The 21315-nt window shown below is 43.1% G+C and overlaps 1 protein-coding gene across 1 annotated transcript in view; it reads right to left on the reverse strand.

Moving 5' to 3' along the window:
• The window catches only part of FAM174B (family with sequence similarity 174 member B), a 119863-nt gene that overhangs the window by 92856 nt on the left and 5692 nt on the right, over window positions 1–21315 (reverse strand). The gene's annotated exons all lie outside the window — the stretch shown is intronic.

Below are 21315 nucleotides of genomic sequence, written 5' to 3' on the forward strand. Positions count from 1 at the left end.
TGGGATATATTGGACATATTAAATACTAGTATAGCTGTACAGAATCAGCTTATAATAGTCACTAACCAACATACCCTGGTATTGGATTACCTAACTGCCTCACAAGGGGGTATGTGTCAAATCATCGGACCCACCTGCTGTCATTATATAGACCCGAATAGTACTATGAGTATGAGATTTAAATTAAAAGACGTACAACGACTCAGAGATCAGTATGACAAAGACAATGACCAAAATAAGGATAGCTGGTGGTCAGATACCTTTTCTTTTCTTAACCCGGCCAATTGGTTCAGAGGGATCGGTGGGTGGGTTACCGGGATTATGCAAAGCCTAATACATACAGTTATGGTTATTGTAATTATATATGTATTATTCAAGGTTGTACTCAAGGGTATCTCGGTATGCACAAATAAATTTTGTGTAATGGATGCGAGAATATAAAGTTTTTTTTTGTAATATCACAAAAAGAATGACTAAAATGATCGACAAGGTTTTGAATGGAATATGTCAAAGGGGGGATTGTGAAGAGCAGAACAAAAATGATTACCTCAATGAACAAAAATAAAAAAAAAGAATTTGTGATAAATATTGACCTGTCCATTCAAGGACATTTTAGCTATAGTATGAAATCCTGTTTTTCTTGTCTGTGGAATTGCCTTTGTACTGTTTGTTGTGAAACTGCCGCCCACGAAACTGTTTTCTTTTCTTTTCTTTCTTTCCTGTTTTGTCTCTTTGTTTAAACATGCAAAACTTGTATAACCACTAAACCTACTGAAACAACTATATAAAGAAGGGATAGCACCTTGAAGGCAGGCGTGCTTCAGAGACTTCCCAGTGATACACTATACAAGACGTGTCTTGTGTATTATTTCTGGTGATTCCCCACTTCCAAAGGCTGCTCCGACTGAGTGTGATCCCGACAAGTGAGACAGGTTTTAATCAAACAGCATGAAACATTTCGATAGATTTGGAGCATTGAAGAACTGCGAAGTAAAAATTTGCACCAAGAATTAGACAGTTTGGTTTTGATAAATATGGCCCACTGACTTTTTTAGTACAAAACCAAGTAAGCCAGGAATGATACCTACAACTGTATGTCCTGTTCCATCAGACTTGTAGTCTTTTATACCTTATACCTAGATTAGTTATGGGACCCAAAAGTAGAAACCCCCATCACCCCCATCACCAAGATATTTATGATGCATCCTGTGGATGTCATCAATGTCTAATATGGGAAAACCTTTCAAGGATCCAAATCTAGCTGCTTCTGGGGAAGTGTTTAACCTCACAACTTCAGAGATTAAAAAAACATGATACTGACAAACTTTGGTCTTGATACAACAGATACACATGACATAAAGTTATGCACTGAGTAAAATAGACCAGGATGAAAAGCACACAAGCACTTATGTCAGATAAAGCTGCTATTCCCCACACCCCCATCATGTCCTGTAAGTATATTGGATCTTTTGTAACTTGTGATGCGCAAAGAAACATTTTTCAGAAGATAAGAACTGTTTGTTTTTAGGACAATGATACATTTACATTGTAAAGTACAACAGCTGCAAAACGCACCATCTCCTAATCACCAACCGGTCATCTCCGCATCCAAAAGTAAAGAGCAATTTCATGCTTTGTTGTCCTACAAATGAGCTGTGCAAAAAAATAAAATACTTGGCCCTCTGAGATAATCAGACAAGAGCCAGAGAGGGCAAAAAAAAAAAAACACTTACAATATTGCCAAAAAGCAAATGATGGTCTGCCTTATTTTTGGCAAAATAATTTTCTTGTCCTAGAGAGACAGCAAATAAAAAGATGTTAGGAGAAATTTTCCTTGCTTGTTAATGCCACCAATGTCGATTAAAATGCAAAATCAGCTCCACTCTGAAATCCAGATCTTACAAATCACTTGAGGTTGCTCCCTTCCAGTTGTCGGAAAGGAGCACCACCCGTTACGCAAGTGAACCCTCATCTCCCACATAGAACTAAAAATGGTGTCCGTCCCACCACTCAAACCTGTGTCCTGCATTTTGCCCAATGAAGACCCATGATGAAGGAACGGACACTGTGCAAAATTACAGCAATCAAAGAAGAATGAACAGCGCCACATCCAGGTGTAGTAGTAGCAAAAAAGCCTTTATTCCGCCATAGAAAAATACAACGTTTCGATCAAAGGTAGATCTTTGTCAAGTATACAAAATGGTGCACAGGGCTGGCCTTAAATAGTGTGGAGCTACAGCAAGCACCAATCACCTTCAGGTCACAGCCCACTTATACAAGATATTAATAAAAAATATTTACGGTGCCTGAGCTACGCACACATCAATAGTTGAGTTTGATGCACTTTTTTTTTTTAATTGAAAATTGTTTAAGATACTGTTCATTTTCTCTCTCCCCCTGCCCCTTGACTTCATGTATTTTTTATATTTTTCGTGTTTTTGGTATTTTTTAGAGCTACATGTTCCTTGATCTACAATATAACAAATAATAAAGATTGTGAAGACCATTTGTAATGTTCTATATATACATTTACTTTCTAGTAATGGTCTGACGATTGTACAAATTGCCTGTGATATTATGAAAAGGAGTAATACGCTGGCTGCCTTTTTTTTCTATTTTCTCCTGTGTTTCTCTGTTACTATGGAGATGGGCATTAATACACAGAGGAGCGGTCTCCCTTCAGTAAAGTAATGCGCCTGCACGGTATGGTGGAGTCTTTCTGAGTAGTGTTATATGCACACATGGGTCAGCGGTGCATCCTGGGTGCACATGTGATCCGGTCAGGTGACTGGTACCTGGTGACGCCATCCTGTGAAGTGGGTGCTGCATAAACGACGGGTGAGGCCTTGTTCCAGATGTGTAGCAGTGGTTATGCAAGGCTGCGTGCTGGCTGGTAGTCTCTGGTGTATTACGTGACGCCGTGGGGTGATGTGTGCGTAGCCCAGCCACCGTATTATAATAGCGCACATAGGATTGGTATTTTTGGGCACGCCTATCCGGGTCATGGTGTGAGAAGATCATGGATTGGTGATCCCCCCGAACTATAGACTATCTGGCGCCTTTTTTGAAAGAGAGTGGGCCATTCTGAGGTATATGTGGTTTGCAGGTATTTATTGATTGATTATGCACATTATAATGTTGTATATTGTAATAGATATGTATCATCTGTATTTCTGATGTTTGTTATTTACATTTTTTATTAATATCTTGTATAAGTGGGCTGTGACCTGAAGGTGATTGGTGCTTGCTGTAGCTCCACACTATTTAAGGCCAGCCCTGTGCACCATTTTGTATACTTGACAAAGATCTACCTTTGATCAAAACGTTGTATTTTTCTATGGCGGAATAAAGGCTTTTTTTCTACTACTACAACTGGATGTGGCGCTGTTCATTCTTCTTTGATTGCAGGATTTCCCCAAGAGGGTTCCTTGGACCTGGAAAAAGCACCCCAGTATAGTGAGTGCTGTCAGCTGTTTCTATATGTTTGGAATGTGCAATATTACATGATGAGTAAAGTAACAGCTAGAATGACAGTGAGTGAAATAGGGTCTTATCTGGTTTAAAGAGAAATAGTAAAAAGACGGATGGCTGCATGCTCCGCTCCGGGGTGCCGATGCCAGAGCTTGGTATTAACCAGCGAGACTCGGCCGTATCTCGATGTAGTGTGACTCCGGCCATATAGTGATAGTGCACGGCTGCTGCACATATGCAACTATTCGGTAAGTGCTATTAGCGAGCCAAATAAGAAGATATCCGATGATATTTGCTCATGTAGACTTATGAGAGCCATCCGCGCCAAGTCCGAGGCGTTTGCAGTGTGCCAATGACTCTTGGAAGGAGAAAAAAAAAAAGTGCAAAAATAGGAACTCACCCAGTCCTTAACCCCTTCATGACCGGGGGATTTTTCGTTTTTCCGTGTTCGTTTTTCGCTCCCCTCCTTCCCAGAGCCATAACATTTTTATTTTTCCGTCAATTTGGCCATGTGAGGGCTTATTTTTTGCCGGACGAGTTGTACTTTTGAACGACATCATTGGTTTTAGCATGTCGTGTACTGGAAAACGGGAAAAAAATTCCAAGTGCGGTAAAATTGCAAAAAAAGTGCAATCCCACATTGGTTTTTTGTTTGGCTTTTTTGCTAGGTTCACTAAATGCTAAAACTGACCTGCCATTATGATTCTCCAGGTCATTACGAGTTCATAGACACCAAACATGACTAGGTTATTTTTTATCTAAGTGGTGAAAAAAAATTCCAAACTTTGCTAAAAAAAAAAAAATGCGCCATTTTCCGATACTCGTAGCGTCTCCATTTTTCGTGATCTGGGATCGGTTGAGGGCTTATTTTTTGCGTGCCGAGATGACGTTTTTAATGATAGCATTTCGGTGCAGATACGTTCTTTTGATCGCCCGTTATTGCATTTTAATGTAATGTCGCGGCGACCAAAAAAACGTAATTCTGGCGTTTCGAGTTTTTTTCCCGCTACGCTGTTTAGCGATCAGGTTAATACTTTTTTTTATTTGATAGATCGGGCAATTCTGAGCGCGGCGATACCAAATATGCGTAGATTTGATATTTTTTTTATTGATTTATTTTGATTGGGGCGAAAGGGGGGTGATTTAAACTTTTATGTTTTTTTTATTTTTTTCACATTTTTTTAAACTTTTTTTTTTTACTTTTGCCATGCTTCAATAGCCTCCATGGGGGGCTAGAAGCAGGCACAGCACGATCGGCTCTGCTACATAGCAGCGATCTGCTGATCGCTGCTATGTAGCAGAATTGCACGTGTGCTGTGAGCGCCGACCACAGGGTGGCGCTCACAGCGACGGGCAATCAGTAACCATAGAGGTCTCAAGGACCTCTATGGCTACAATGGAGACGCATCGCCGACCCCCGGACATGTGACGGGGGTCGGCGATGACGTCATTTCCGGCCGCCCGGCCGGAAGCGGTAGTTAAATGCCGCTGTCTGCGTTTGACAGCGGCATTTAACTAGTTAATAGGTGCGGGCAGATCGCGATTCTGCCCGCGCCTATTACGGGCACATGTCCCGGCTTTGGTGCGGGCTCACCGCGGAGCCCTGCATCAAAGCAGGGGAGCCGGCATCGGACGGTATAGTACGTCCGATGCCGGTAAGGGGTTAAAGAATTAATGGAATCAGGCTCGGACTAGCCAACAGGGTAACAGGGTAACCCCCCAACCCCCCCCCCCCTCGGTGGGCCCCTGTGTAGATCTGGGCCCCCAACCCCACTGTATGGGCAGTACTTGGCATAATTCACTTGATTCACTCTGTACAGAAAAAAGCAGCATCTCATCATTCATTTTACCTTGCTACCCAGTTTATTACTATATAGAGATATAGGTAAATTTGTGAACGAAGGTAGTATAATATTTGCATGCAGGTGAAAAGTGGGCCCCCCCCAAAGTCAATGTTACTGGTGGGCCCTTGTCACACTGAATGGAATAGTCATATGACGTGACGTACATCTCTCTTCCACATGAAGGTGTTGGAATCCAGAGTAACCTGGTAAGCCAAGGGCTGTACACTATGGAGAGGTGGACACACTGCTCTCTCCATTCATGATAAAGACACACACCTATGAGGCATTTACGGCATATCACATGAATACGCATAGAGGTTTATGACGACAATACCATTAAATCACATGTATATTATAAAAAAACAGCACTTGAAAAAATAACAACGTGGCTCCATATGTGATCGTCCATGTAAACACCTGCAGCTGAAGATCCAGATAACACTGCAGAGTGCATAGGTTTTCCAGCAGAAAGAGGTTTACATGATCTTCTCCCAATGTGTTGTCCATATGGCCTTTCAGATATAAGTCTTGCATTTGGAGACACAGTAGGATGACCTCCTACTCTGCACACGGCCCCATCGTTTCTGCGGCTTATGAATTTTATGTACAACACATGAGATTAAAGTGGATTTGTCGGCAGAATAATAAATAGATTTTTTCAGAGCTTACGAAGCCGGTGTATTTACTTTGAAAATCCATAACAGAATGGCTCTGTAATAGTTCTTTATGAATGTTTAAGATATTTTTCACCCACCTAGCCTGACTAATAGCTCCTCAGCGTCCCTCCACACTGCTGCTGCGGAGATCTCACACTGCTCAGTACAAGCTGCAGCCTTCAGTCAGGTGGCTGGGTGGAGACTGAATATGCTTGAGCTCATAACGGTCTTAGGCTGGAGCTACATGGCGACATATGTCACACAGAAGTCACAGCAACACACAGCAACGTTGGAGGCAATCATCTCCAAGTCGCACATGTTTTCCATAGATTTCAATGCAAGTCGCACGGGAAATGCTACTTGTCTGCACTCTGGCTGTTTTCACAGCACAATCGGATCTCTAAAATAGTCACACGACAGCAAGTCACAGGCAGGTTGCGCAAATGTTTTTGTTGCATGACTTTTCAGAGAATTATTGATGCATGACACTAGTCGCTACGCAGCCCTAATCTAGCTGGACTCATAAAATGTTTATCTTAATATTAGGATTTTTTTTATCAATTTGGCACACCGGCCTCACCAGATAGATTGTCCAGTGCTGCTTTATGAAAAAAAAATACCATTGTATACTTAACTTCCAGACTGGTGCTCTTTTTTACATCGCAGCACCATGTTCCCTGGCGGTCACATGACATTGTTAAGTCACATGACTGCTGCAGCCAATCATCACTCACTGACCGGCTGCTGCCTACAGCTTTCTGTAAGAGAAGAAGTCTGCCGCAAAAGAACAGTAGGGACCGATCACACATTCGATTTTCTCGTATGAGTGCTATCGTATTTTTCAGATAGAATTTGTATCTATGGGGCTTTGCACATGTCCGATTTTTTCTGTGGTTGGACCAAGTGGTCAGCAGGAAATATTACATTACAGTCTGATCAGAATAATCCGTCCGTCTTTCTCATACGTGGAAATCACTGCCGTCTGAGCAAGCCCTACGGCTTATAATCAGAACCTCCATGTTTGCTTTCTAAACGCCACCATCCGAAGATGGAGGTAGCGGCCTTGCTCTCTTACGGGATGGTAATCTCTTTATTCGGGTGCAGAATGATGTCCTCACATACAAGATTGCACAGCATCCGCCATCTCTAATGCCAGGCCTTAGCCCAGTAACGTGTGCCACTACTAAGCTAAAAGCTTTGTGGATAACATGAGAAATTCCATGTGGGAAGACGATGAATGCACTACATTATAGCAGACGGTACAGCGTGTGTCTCGTGACAACGGACAAATAAAGAGTCAGTGAGAATCCAGCAGATTACTACAGTAACGCTACCCAGCAGACGCTCTGACTGCGCAGCACTAAATCACAAGACTCATTTACGGTAAATGGCGGCAATCTGAGCGTAGTCAGCTTTACCTGCCTACAGTGACATTGTGTCAGTCCTGTGTAAACACAAGACGAGCAGTGCCACCTGCCCAGCCTAGGCACAATGTCAGTAATGCAGAAATACCTGATCGAGAAGGTTAAACACCTAGAAATGTGGACTGCAAACATTTCCTGTAAAGTAAGATAACAGACTCATACTCCTCCTCTCCAGGCGCAGTCCGCGCTCTCCGACACCCATGTCAGTGCTTACACTGCAGAAGTGATATAGCATCAATAGCTCAGACCACCAGTGCAGCCAATCACTGAGCTCAGCGGCTCATACTGTCTACATTGATCGAGTTCTTGAGCTCAGTGATTGGCTGCAGTGGTGATGTGACCTGTCAACGTGAAGTCACTACTGCTGCCAAAACACTGAGATGCAAGCAGTGGTGGAGAGCCGGTGATGACCTGGGGCAGGCAGGGTACGATCTGATTTTGTTCTTTTACATTAAAACACCACTCCAGAGTTTTTATTTCACTGCCACAGTGGCATCACTCATGTATGTTCTCTGCCCCCAGCATTCCACTTACCAGCCGCCGTCTTCTTCTGTTCTCGGTACCGCTCCGTTGGGTCTACAGCAGTTTGTGACCTGGCACATGTCTCCAGCGATTGCTGGGTGATCCAGAAGTCACTACTCAATGGAAGTTTATGAGAGTCTCATAGACTTATGCCGGGGTCACACTAGAGAGGAATACGGATGAACGAGAGGCGCAAAAACAACGCATTGCACACGGACCAATGTTTCTCTATGGGGCAGCTTCCAATAAGCCGTATATTTCTCGGCAGTATTTTACGGACTGAGAAAATCGCCACATGCTGCGATTGTCAGCATATTCCGAGACAAATCCGCCAATGAAAGTCTATGGGGGCGAGAAAAATACAGATTACACACGGACAATGCGCGTGACTTGCGAGAAATACGCAGCGGTGTTCTATAGAAAAGCCGGTAATTCAGTGCAGTGTACAGTAGATTCACACTGACAGGTTAGAATAGAATAGCTAAAATAAATGTGTACACATAGAACAGGTATATATATATATATATATATATATATATATATATATATATGTCATTAACACACACACACACATATATACATTTACATTTCATACAGCGCTAGATAGCTTAAAAGCCGGTAATTCAATTGCCGGCTTTTGCTATCTCCTTATCAAACCTAAATTTAGGCGGTTTACACTTACGGTACTTCAAGATAATGAAGACCTGGAGCCCCAACCTGCCACCTCAGGTGACATTAAGCCTGGTTAATAATGAAGATATTAAAACTCCATGTGTTGATTTATTTCATAAAAATACTTTATTCATAATGTGTGTGTGTGTTTATTTAACCCTTTATTACTATTGAATTAATAATGGATAGGTGTCTTATTGACATCTCTCAATTATTAACCTGGCTTAATGTCACCTTACATTAGAAAGGTGACATTAACCGCTTATTATCCCATGTCCCACCGCTACTTGGGAGTGGGAAGAGAGAGGCTAAGTGCCAGAATAGGCGTATCTTACAGATATGCCTTTTCTAGGGTGGATGGGGTCAGATGTTTTTAGCCAGGGGGGCCAATAACCATGGACCCTCTCTAGGCTATTAATATCTGCCCTCAGTCACTGGCTTTCCCACTCTGGCGGAGAAAATTGCATGGGAGCCCATGCCAGTTTTTTCCGTGATTTAACCCTTTATTTTAACACCTAGAGCTCCCAAATTTTACACACATACACTTCTAGCCTTATTAGTGAGGAATATGTAAAAATATAAGGGATATGAAATGGTTTACTGTATGTAAACCATGTCTCATATCCTGTCGGGTTTGATAAGGAGATAGCAAAACCGGCAATTGAATTACTTACTTACATTCCGGTGTCTGTCCTCTCTGGCGCTCTGCTTCTCTGCACTGTGTAAGCGCCGGCCGGAAAGCACAGCGGTGACGTCACTGCTGTGCTTTACGGCCGGCGCTTAGTGCAGAAAAGCAGAGCGCCGGAGAGGACAGAAACCGGAATGTAAGTATGTATTGTTTGTTTTTTTACGTTTACGCTGGTAACCAGGGTAAACATCGGGTTACTAAGCGCGGCCCTGCGCTTAGTAACCCGATGTTTACCCTGGTTACCAGGGGACTTCGCATTGTTGGTCGCTGGAGAGCTGTCTGTGTGACAGTTCTCCAGCGACCACACAGCGACGCTGCAGCGATCGGGATCGTTGTCTAGATCGCTGCAGCGTCGCTTAATGTGACGATACCTTAAGTATTACAGGGCTTTCACTTACAGTCAATAGGAGCCCACTCCAGCCAAAGCATTCTCTATGGTCCTGCAAGCAGAACTTCTCAGCTTGTCGTCTTCTATTAGGGTATGTGCACACGTTGCTGATTCTCTGCGGATCTGCAGCGTTTATTGAGGTGCAGAAACACTGCAGATCCGCAATTGATTTACAGTACAATGTAGATCAATGAGAAAAAAAATGCTGTGCACACTTTGCAGAAAATCCGCTGCGGAAAGGCTACGGTTTAAAAGAAGTAGCATGCCACTTCTTTTTTGTGAATCTGCAGCGTTTTTGTACCCATTCTATTATAGAAAACCACAGGGGTAAAAATGCAGAAAATCCGCAAGAAAAGCAAAAACGCACAAAAAACAATGTGGAACCGCACAAAAAATGCGACAAGTCCGCAGGAGAGGCAGAATCAGCACCAGAAATTCCTAAGGCTAATCCGCAACGTGTGCACATAGCCTTAACCCTCCGTCACATACAACTGATCTGACAGGCGCTTCTCTTTTACTTTCATTTCTCCTTCCTCACCAGATTGTGAGGAAACCCCCTCCCTCCAGGTAGTCTCCTGTCTCTTGAAGGTCTGTGAAACCTGATATCACAGTTGGATTTCAGAGCTCCAGGGGAGAGGATATAGCTGCACAGATCTCTCAGGCTCATTGTATGTGAATACGTCACATTCAGTAAGGTTGGTATTTTATGTTTTTATTCATCACAATAGTTTATTTAGCTTGTTTTATGAATGTATAGCACAAAATGTGAGGATATTTCATAGAAATAAGGGAGATTTTATAAAAGAAAGTGTGCTGCTCAGGCATATACAGTAGTTCCCTAACATATTCCTTCTCTTGCTTCAGATTATCTGCTGAAATGGAGAGGAAAATGTACAATTTATCCAAACAACTTGATGTTGAGGAAGTAACAAACATGCTGTTAGATGATAGAGACCTCACACTGAATGAGGATTTAGGAGAGGAAAGTGAGATTGATTCTCATGATGAGGTGGAAGAATGTGTCCTGGATTCTGAAACAGAGCAAGATGGTGACAGTGGTGAGGATGAAGAAGTTGGATCATATTATATTGGAAAAGATAAAAATACTAAATGGAACAAGAAGCCATTCCAGAAAAAACGTACTTCTTCTATCAACACTTCATGATGATGCTGCCATCGATCCTGGGACTGGGGCAAAAAAAAAACCGGAGATAATTACATTTTACAATGCCACCAAAGGGGGTGTGGATACAGCAGATCAGATGTGCTCCACTTTCAACGTCAGCAGAAACATCAAACGCTGGCCAATGGTCATATTTTTTGCTATGTTGAATTTGGGTGGTATAAATTCACAAGTAATTTATCTTGAAAACAAGCTTGAACCACTCCGTAGACGATTGTATCTGAAAAAATTGGCCCATGAACTAGTACTTGGAGAGCTACGCAGGAGAAGCGTGAAAACAATCGGTATCCCCTCTCGCCTTCAAGTTCAGCTCAAAAGGTTCCGCCCAGAAGATGATGGTGAAAAGTCACCATCTGCACCACCTCACAAAAGGAGGAGATGCACCACCTGCCAAACGGAAAGCGGAACCAGAAGGCTTTCAAATTATGAATGTCTGAAATGTCATAAAGCAATTTGCCTGACACATGCAAAAATGGTGTGTAATTCTTGCTATTTGCTCTGCAAGTGTGACTTTTCTGGGGAAACCTCAGCATCTACTTCTGATTGAATATGTTTTTAATAGTACTTAAGGTACCTTAAAATTATGTTTGTTCAAAAATTTTCTTTGTACATTTTTTTTGAGAGAGTCGAACTGGGGACTATTTGGCGGGAGTTTTGAAACGTTTGTATTTCATAGTTATTAGTTTTATGTTAAGTAAATGGTTTTTTTTTGCAACTGATTATGTGTAGTCTCTTTTATTACATCCCTATGAAGGTCACTGATCACTTTTAGAGCACTGAAATTGCAAACATTAGATATTATAGATATTTTTCCAGCAGGCGCCTGACAGGCACATTGTATGTGAACTCGTTAGTCCGAATATTGTATGTGACGGAGGGTTAATAGGGAATCTGTCAGCAGGTTTGTGAAACACTGAATGTCACTAAGGCCGGCGTCACACTAGGCGAATGAAAATACGGTCCGTTTTTTACAGCCGTAATACGCAGAAGTGTTCCTCAAATAGTGATCCGTATGTCATCCGTAGGCAGGGTGTGTCAGCGTATTTTGCGCATGTCATCATCCGTATGTAATCTGTATGGCATCCATACAGCGAGATATTCTCAGTCATCTGGGTAATTTCGCAATGCATCCTGGGAACGGAAGATGGCGGCAGCATCGCGCATAGGGACAGCTTTGGTGGATCCCGGCGGGTGAGTATATAAATATTTTTTATTTTAATTATTTTTTTAACAGGGATATGGTGCCCACTGTATACTACGTGGGCTGTGTTAGATACCGCGTGGCTGCTATATACTACATAGGCAGTGTTATATACTATGTAGGCTGTGTTATGTACTGCGTGGGCTGTGTTATGTACTGCGTGGGCTGTGCTATATATTACGTGGCCACTGTTATATACTGCGTGGGCAGTGTTATATACTACGTGGCTGCTATATACTGCGTGGGCTGTGCTATATATTACGTGCCCAGTGTTATATACTGCGTGGCCTGTGTTATATACTACGTCGCCTGTGTTATATACTGCGTGGCTGCTATATACTGAGTGGGCTGTGTTATATAGTACGTGGCAGTGTTATATATTGCGTGGCCTGTATTAACACATCGGGTATTCTACAATATGTATGTATATAGCAGCCACATAGTATATAGCACTGGCCACATAGTATTTGTCTGCTATATACTACGTGGCCTGTGCTATATACTATGTGGCTGCTATATACATACATAAAATATATATATATATATATATACAGTGGGGCAAAAAAGTATTTAGTCAGTCAGCAATAGTGCAAGTTCCACCACTTAAAAAGATGAGAGGCGTCTGTAATTTACATCATAGGTAGACCTCAACTATGGGAGACAAACTGAGAAAAAAAAATCCAGAAAATCACATTGTCTGTTTTTTTATCATTTTTTTTGCATATTATGGTGGAAAATAAGTATTTGGTCAGAAACAAACAATCAAGATTTCTGGCTCTCACAGACCTGTAACTTCTTCTTTAAGAGTCTCCTCTTTCCTCCACTCATTACCTGTAGTAATGGCACCTGTTTAAACTTGTTATCAGTATAAAAAAACACCTGTGCACACCCTCAAACAGTCTGACTCCAAACTCCACTATGGTGAAGACCAAAGAGCTGTCATAGGACACCAGAAACAAAATTGTAGCCCTGCACCAGGCTGGGAAGACTGAATCTGCAATAGCCAACTAGCTTGGAGTGAAGAAATCAACAGTGGGAGCAATAATTAGAAAATGGAAGACATACAAGACCACTGATAATCTCCCTCGATCTGGGGCTCCACGCAAAATCCCACCCCGTGGGGTCAGAATGATCACAAGAACGGTGAGCAAAAATCCCAGAACCACGCGGGGGGACCTAGTGAATGAATTGCAGAGAGCTGGGACCAATGTAACAAGGCCTACCATAAGTAACACACTACGCCACCATGGACTCAGATCCTGCAGTGCCAGACGTGTCCCACTGCTTAAGCGAGTACATGTCCGGGCCCGTCTGAAGTTTGCTAGAGAGCATTTGGATGATCCAGAGGAGTTTTGGGAGAATGTCCTATGGTCTTATGAAACCAAACTGGAACTGTTTGGTAGAAACACAACTTGTCGTGTTTGGAGGAAAAATAATACTGAGTTACATCCATCAAACACCATACCTACTGTAAAGCATGGTGGTGGAAACATCATGCTTTGGGGCTGTTTCTCTGCAAAGGGGCAAGGACGACTGATCCGGGTACATGAAAGAATGAATGGGGCCATGTATCGTGAGATTTTGAGTGCAAACCTCCTTCCATCAGCAAGGGCATTGAAGATGAAACGTGGCTGGGTCTTTCAACATGACAATGATCCAAAGCACACCGCCAGGGCAACGAAGGAGTGGCTTCGTAAGAAACATTTCAAGGTCCTGGAGTGGCCTAGCCAGTCTCCAGATCTCAACCCTATAGAAAACCTTTGGAGGGAGTTGAAAGTCCGTGTTGCCAAGCGAAAAGCCAAAAACATCACTGCTCTAGAGGAGATCTGCATGGAGGAATGGGCCAACATACCAACAACAGTGTGTGGCAACCTTGTGAAGACTTACAGAAAACGTTTGACCTCTGTCATTGCCAACAAAGGATATATTACAAAGTATTGAGATGAAATTTTGTTTCTGACCAAATACTTATTTTCCACAATAATATGCAAATAAAATGTTAAAAAAACAGACAATGTGATTTTCTGGATTTTTTTTTCTCAGTTTGTCTCCCATAGTTGAGGTCTACCTATGATGTAAATTACAGACGCCTCTCATCTTTTTAAGTGGTGGAACTTACACTATTGCTGACTGACTAAATACTTTTTTGCCCCACTGTATATATATGTGTGTGTGTATATATGTGTATGTATATTTCATACAGCGCTAGATAGCAGAAAAGCCGGTAATTTATTATGGAAAAAGTATTTTAATGAAATAAAATTATTTAACCCCTTCAGATGGATTTACAGCGTGGGACAAGACTGAACGACGGAAGATATGGGATATTGTTGTTTTTTTATTTTAACTTTATTTCAGGTGACAAGGGTCTTTAATTGGATTGAGAGTATAATAAACTATTACAACACCCTGTGTCTTTATTTCATTAAAATACTTTTTCCATAATGTGTGTGTTTTATTAACCATTTACTACTATTGGATTAATAGCGGATAGGTGTCTTATTGACACCTATCCATTATTAACCTGGCTTAATGTCACCTTACAATAGCAAGGTGACATTAACCCTTTATTACCCCATATCCCACCGCTACACGGGAGTGGAAAGAGAGTGGCCAAGTGCCAGAATAGGCGCATCTTACAGAAATTTTTTTTTAGCCAGGGGAGGACCAATAAACATGGTCCTTCTCTAGGCTATTAATATCTGCCCTCAGTCACTGGCTTTACCACTCTGGCGGAGAAAATTGCGCGAGAGCCCACGCCAGTTTTTTCCGCGATTTAACCCTTTATTTTAACAGCTAGATCCCCAAAATTTTACAAACATACACTTGTAACATTACTAATGAGGAATATGTAAAAAAAAGGGATATGAAATGGTTTACTGTATGTAAACCATGTCTCATATCCTGTCGGGTTTGAGAAGGAGATAGCAAAAGCCGGCAACTGAATTACCGGCTTTTCTGCTATCTAGCGCTGTATGAAATATACATATCTACTATATAATTGTCTAAGAGTCACTTCCGTCTGTCTGTCTTTCTGTCTGTCACGGATATTCATTGGTCGCGGCCTCTGTCTGTCATGCAAATCCAAGTCGCTAATTGGTCGCGGCAAAACAGCCACGACCAATCAGTGACGGGCACAGTCCGGAAGAAAATGGCCGCTCCTTACTCCCGGCAGTCAGTGCCCGGCGCTCGCATACTCCCCTCCGGTCAGCGCTCACACAGGGTATAACGCACTCGGTTAACGCTGCTATTAACCCTGTGTGACCAACTTTTTACTATTCATGTTGCCTATGCAGCATGAATAGTAAAAAGATCTAATGTTAAAAATAATAAAAAAAATAAAAATAGGTATATCCGTTGGCCCCCCCGAATCAGGAACTGGCCTTTCCCGCTCCTCGCGACGCCCCGGTGACCCCTCCATGCATTGCGGTCTCGCGAGATGATGACGTGCACTCTCGCGAGACCGCTACGTCATCTCGTGAGACCGCAATGCACTCTTCAGACCGGAGCGTGTGAGAAGCGTCGGTAACCGCTTCGATCCGGGGGCCAACGGAGGGTGAGTATATAACTATTTTTTATTTTAATTCTTTTTTTTAACAGGGATATGGTGCCCACATTGCTATAGACTGCGTGGGCTGTGCAATATATTACGTGGACTGGGCAATATACAATGTGGGCTGCGCAATATACAACGTGGGCTGCGCAATATACAACGTGGGCTGCGCAATATACTACGTGGGCTGTGCAATATACTATGTGGGCTGCGCAATATACTACGTGGCCTGGGCAATATACTACGTGGGCTGCGCAATATGCAACGTGAGCTGCGCAATGTACTTCGTGGGCTGCGCAATATACAACGTGGGCTGCACAACGTACTACGTGATCTGGGCAATATACTACGTGGGCTGCGCAATATACTACGTGGGCTGCGCAATATACTGTACTACGTGGGCTGCGCAATCTACTACATGGGCTGCGCAATCTACTACGTGGGATGGGCAATGTACTATGTGGGCTGCGCAATGTACTACGTGGGCTGCGCAATGTACTGCGTGGGCTGCGCAATGTACTGCGTCACACTGTTGGTCCTTGTGTAATCCGTATTTTTCTCGCCCCTATTGACTTTCATTGGCGGATTTTTTTGCGCAATATGCTGACAAACGCAGCATGCTGCAATTTTCTACGGCCGTAAAAGACCGTATAATAAGGATGCGTAAAATACGGCAGATAGGAGCTGCCCCATAGAGAATCATTGGTCCGTGTGCAATGCGTATTTTCTGCGCCTCTCATACGTTCGTAAAACGCGCTAGTGTGACGCCGGCCTTATTAAAAGGGTGCAAACCGATAAACCTGCAGTCGCTCTGTGTGACTTATGAATCCCCCAGCACACGCACTATGCGCTGCGGGCATTTACTGGTTTCTGAGCCGGGACCAGAGCGTATGTATGTATAAGGCTGGGTTCACATAACGTTCTGGCAGTCCGTTAGACGGAAGCGGACTGCAGCATTTCCGGGTCCGTCACCGCTAGCACAGATAGAGCATCTGCTAGCTCTATCTGCGCTAGCGCGAGCGAATTTTGGCACTTGCGTTAACGCAGCCCGTTTAACGCATGTGTTGAACGGGCTGCTTTAACGCAGTGTGAACCTAGCCTTAGGCCGGTGTCCCACTTGCAACGGCAATGCGAGAAACTTGCACGATTCTCTCTCCTCAATACCCAGCACTGCCGCCGGCACTCAGGACCAGAGCGTGTGGCTGCATGTATTTCTATGCAGCTGAACGCTCCGGTCCCATGTGCCAGTGGCAGTGTTGAGTACTGATGCAAGAGAATCGCGCGAGTCTCTCGTACTGCAGTTGCAAAGTGGGACACCGGCCTTATACATACTCTCTTTTCCATACACTTACCAAGTGTATGGAAGCGCGGCCGTGCCCACTGACCGAGAGTATATACGACTCATACATACCCTCCATTATGTATTAACCGGGGGTTTCATAAGTCTGCAGTCACACAAAGTTACTGCAGGCTTATCGATTTGGAGCAGACAACCCTTTTAACCCCCAAGCTTTTTTCGGTTTGCGTTTTCGTCTCGCCTCCTTCCCAGAGCCATAACTTTTTTATTTTTCTGTCAATATGGCCGTGTGGGGGCTTATTTTTTGCCAGATAAGTTGTACTTTTGAACGACATCATTGGTTTTACCATGTCGTGTACTAGAAAACGGGAAAAAAAATTCCAACTGCGGTGAAATTGCCAGAAAACGTGCAATCTCACTTGTTTTTTGTTTGGCTTTTTTGCTAGGTTCACTAAATGCTAAAACTGACCTGTCATTATGATTCTACAGGTCATTACGAGTTCATAGACACCAAAGATGTCTAGATTATTTTTCATCTAAGTGGTAAAAAAATTCCAAACTTTGCTAAAAAAAATATTGCGCTTTTTGCAATACCCGTAGCGTCTCCATTTTTCATGATCTGGGGTCGGTTGAGGGCTTATTTTTTGCGCGCCGAGCTGACGTATTTAATCATACCATTTTGGTGGAGATAAAATCTTTTGATCGCCCATTACTGTATTTTAATGCAATGTCGTGGCGACCAAAACCGTAATTTTGGCGTTTTTAATTTTTTTCTCGCTATGCCATTTGGCGATCAGGTTAATTATTTTTTTTATTGATAGATCGGGCGATTCTGAAAGCGGCGATGCCAAATATGTGTATGTTTGATTTTATGTTGTTTATTTTGAATGGGGTGAAAGGTGGGTGATTTAAACTTTTATATACTTTTTATTTTTTTCATATTTTTAAAAACATTTTTATTTACTTTTGCCATGCTTCATGGCAGGCTAGAAGCTGCCATAGCACGAGCAGCTCTGCTACATAGAAGCAAGGCTCAAATCGCTCCTATGTGGCTTAATTACAGGCTTGCTATGAGTGCCGACCATAGGGTTGCGATCACAGCAATCTGGTATCACAACCATAGAGATCTTCAGGAGACCTCTGGTTGTTATGTCAACGCACCAATGACCCCCGATCACGTGACGGGGGTCAGCAGTGCGCGCATTTCCAGACCGATGGCCGGAAGCGCTTGTTAAATGCCGCTGTCAAGAGTTTGACAGCGGCATAGTTAAAAGGTGCAGGCCGATCGTGCTTCCGCCTGCGCCTATTTCGGGCACATGTCAGCTGTTCAAAACAGCTGACATGTCCCGGCTTAGATGCGGGCTCACCACAGAGGTCTGATGCGGTCTGGTTTGATGGGTGTTGCAGGTCCAGGTCTGGCGCCTCCCATCTTCTTGCGATGCCACCCTACTGTTGCTTCATTGCTCCCCAGGATCGCACTCCTGCATAGGCGTACTTATCTGCCATGTTGAGTGCAGAGCAAAGTACTGCAGTGCGCAGGTGCTGGGAAAGGTCAGAGAGGCCATGCGCACTGCAGTACTTTACTCTGCCCTCAACAGGGCAGATAAGTATGCCTGCGCAGGAGCGCGATGCCGGGGAGCCATGACGCAAGCAGGTGGGCGACATCGCAAGAAGATGGGAGGCACCGGACCAGGACCTGCGACACCCATCGGAGAAGGACCTGCGACATCCATCGGACCGAATCACCCCGCAGGTAAGTACAAGGTGGGTCATTTCTATGGATACACCTAAATAAAATGGGAATGGTTAGCGATATCAACTTCCTGTTTGTGGCACATTAGTGTATGGGAGGGGGAAAACTTTTCAAGATGGGTGGTGACCATGGTGGCCATTTTGGATCCAACTTTATTTTTTCCAATGGGAAAAGGGTCATGTGACACATCAAACTTATTGAGAATTTGCACAAGAAAAACAATCGTGTGCTTGGTTTTAATGTAACTTTTTTTCTTTCATGAGTTATTTACAAGTTTATGACCACTTATAAAATGTGTTCAAAGTGCTGCCCATTGTGTTGGATTGTCAATACAACCCTCTTCTCCTACTCTTGACACACTGATAGCAACACTGAAGAAGAAATGCTAGCACAGGCTTCCAGTATCCATTGTTGAAGATGCTGCACATCTCGTATCTTCACAGCATAGACAACTGCCTTCAGGGGTACAAAGATAGTCAAAGATAGTGGGGCCATTCTTCATGAATGGAAACCTCAATGCCACTGGATGTCTGAAATTGCTACATAATGATGTGTTGCCCTCTTTATGCATTGAAGATGGCACGTTCCCTGAGTTTTTCCAGCAAGATGGTGCACCACCACATTATGGGGGTCAGGTCTGATCATTCCTCCATGAACAATTTCCTGGAAAGTGCACTGGTCTTCGTGGGCCAGTTGAATGGTCACCAATGTCTCCCAATCTGACCCCGTTAGACTTTTATCTTTGGGGTCATCTGAAGGCAATTGTCTATGCTGTGAATATAGATGTGCAGCATCTATAGGGGTGCTGATATCTTTTGTGCAGCCCTGCTGTTTTAGTCTTTTTTTGTGTTTGATTGTCCCCCGTGAATCTCACGTATTTTTCATATATGATATTGTTTACTGTATCGTATATTTAATAAGGTTTGATCTTTTTGAGATATACAGTGGGGCAAAAAAGTATTTAGTCAGTCAGCATTAGTGCAAGTTCCACCACTTAAAAAGATGAGAGGTGTCTGTAATTTACATCATAGGTAGACATCAACTATGGGAGACAAACTGAGAAAAAAAAATCCAGAAAATCACATTGTCTGTTTTTTTAACATTGTATTTGCATATTATGGTGGAAAATAAGTATTTGGTCAGAAACAAAATTTCATCTCAATACTTTGTAATATATCCTTTGTTGGCAATGACAGAGGTCAAACGTTTTCTGTAAGTCTTCACAAGGTTACCACACACTGTTGTTGGTATGTTGGCCCATTCCTCCATGCAGATCTCCTCTAGAGCAGTGAGGTTTTGGGCTTTTCGCTTGGCAACACGGACTTTCAACTCCCTCCAAAGGTTTTCTATAGGGTTGAGATCTGGAGACTGGCTAGGCCACTCCAGGACCTTGAAATGCTTCTTACGAAGCCACTCCTTCGTTGCCCTGGCGGTGTGCTTTGGATCATTGTCATGTTGAAAGACCCAGCCACGTTTCATCTTCAATGCCCTTGCTGATGGAAGGAGGTTTGCACTCAAAATCTCACGATACATGGCCCCATTCATTCTTTCATGTACCCGGATCAGTCGTCCTGGCTCCTTTGCAGAGAAACAGCCCCAAAGCATGATGTTTTCACCACCATGCTTTACAGTAGGTATGGTGTTTGATGGATGCAACTCAGTATTCTTTTTCCTCCAAACACGACAAGTTGTGTTTCTACCAAACAGTTCCAGTTTGGTTTCATCAGACCATAGGACATTCTCCCAAAACAACTCTGGATCATCCAAATGCTCTCTAGCAAACTTCAGACGGGCCCGGACAAGTACTGGCTTAAGCAGTGGGACACGTCTGGCACTGCAGGATCTGAGTCCATGGTGGCGTAGTGTGTTACTTATGGTAGGCCTTGTTACATTGGTCCCAGCTCTCTGCAGTTCATTCACTAGGTCCCCCCGCGTGGTTCTGGGATTTTTGCTCACCGTTCTTGTGATCATTCTGACCCCACGGGGTGGGATTTTGCGTGGAGCCCCAGATCTTGTATGTCTTCCATTTTCTAATTATTGCTCCCACTGTTGATTTCTTCACTCCAAGCTGGTTGGCTATTGCAGATTCAGTCTTACCAGCCTGGTGCAGGGCTAAAATTTTGTTTCTGGTGTCCTTTGACAGCTCTTTGGTCTTCACCATGGTGGAGTTTGGAGTCAGACTGTTTGAGGGTGTGCACAGGTGTCTTTTTATACTGATAACAAGTTTAAACAGGTGCCATTACTACAGGTAATGAGTGGAGGAAAGAGGAGACTCTTAAAGAAGACGTTACAGGTCTGTGAGAGCCAGAAATCTTGATTGTTTGTTTCTGACCAAATACTTATTTTCCACCATAATATGCAAATAAAATGTTAAAAAAACAGACAATGTGATTTTCTGGATTTTTTTTCTCAGTTTGTCTCCCATAGTTGAGGTCTACCTATGATGTAAATTACAGACGCCTCTCATCTTTTTAAGTGGTGCAACTTGCACTTTTGCTGAGTGACTAAATACTTTTTTGCCCCACTGTATATATATCTATTTTCTTATTTCTGATGAGCTATATAGTCTTCTGCATACAAGTACACGATTAGTATTAAGTATATCGTGATTTTTGACAATATTACTATAGGTTTAAATACATGGACATCCACTGATGTTTTAG

This window comes from Ranitomeya imitator, chromosome 4, assembly GCF_032444005.1.
Source record: "Ranitomeya imitator isolate aRanImi1 chromosome 4, aRanImi1.pri, whole genome shotgun sequence".
Lineage (NCBI taxonomy): Eukaryota > Metazoa > Chordata > Amphibia > Anura > Dendrobatidae > Ranitomeya > Ranitomeya imitator.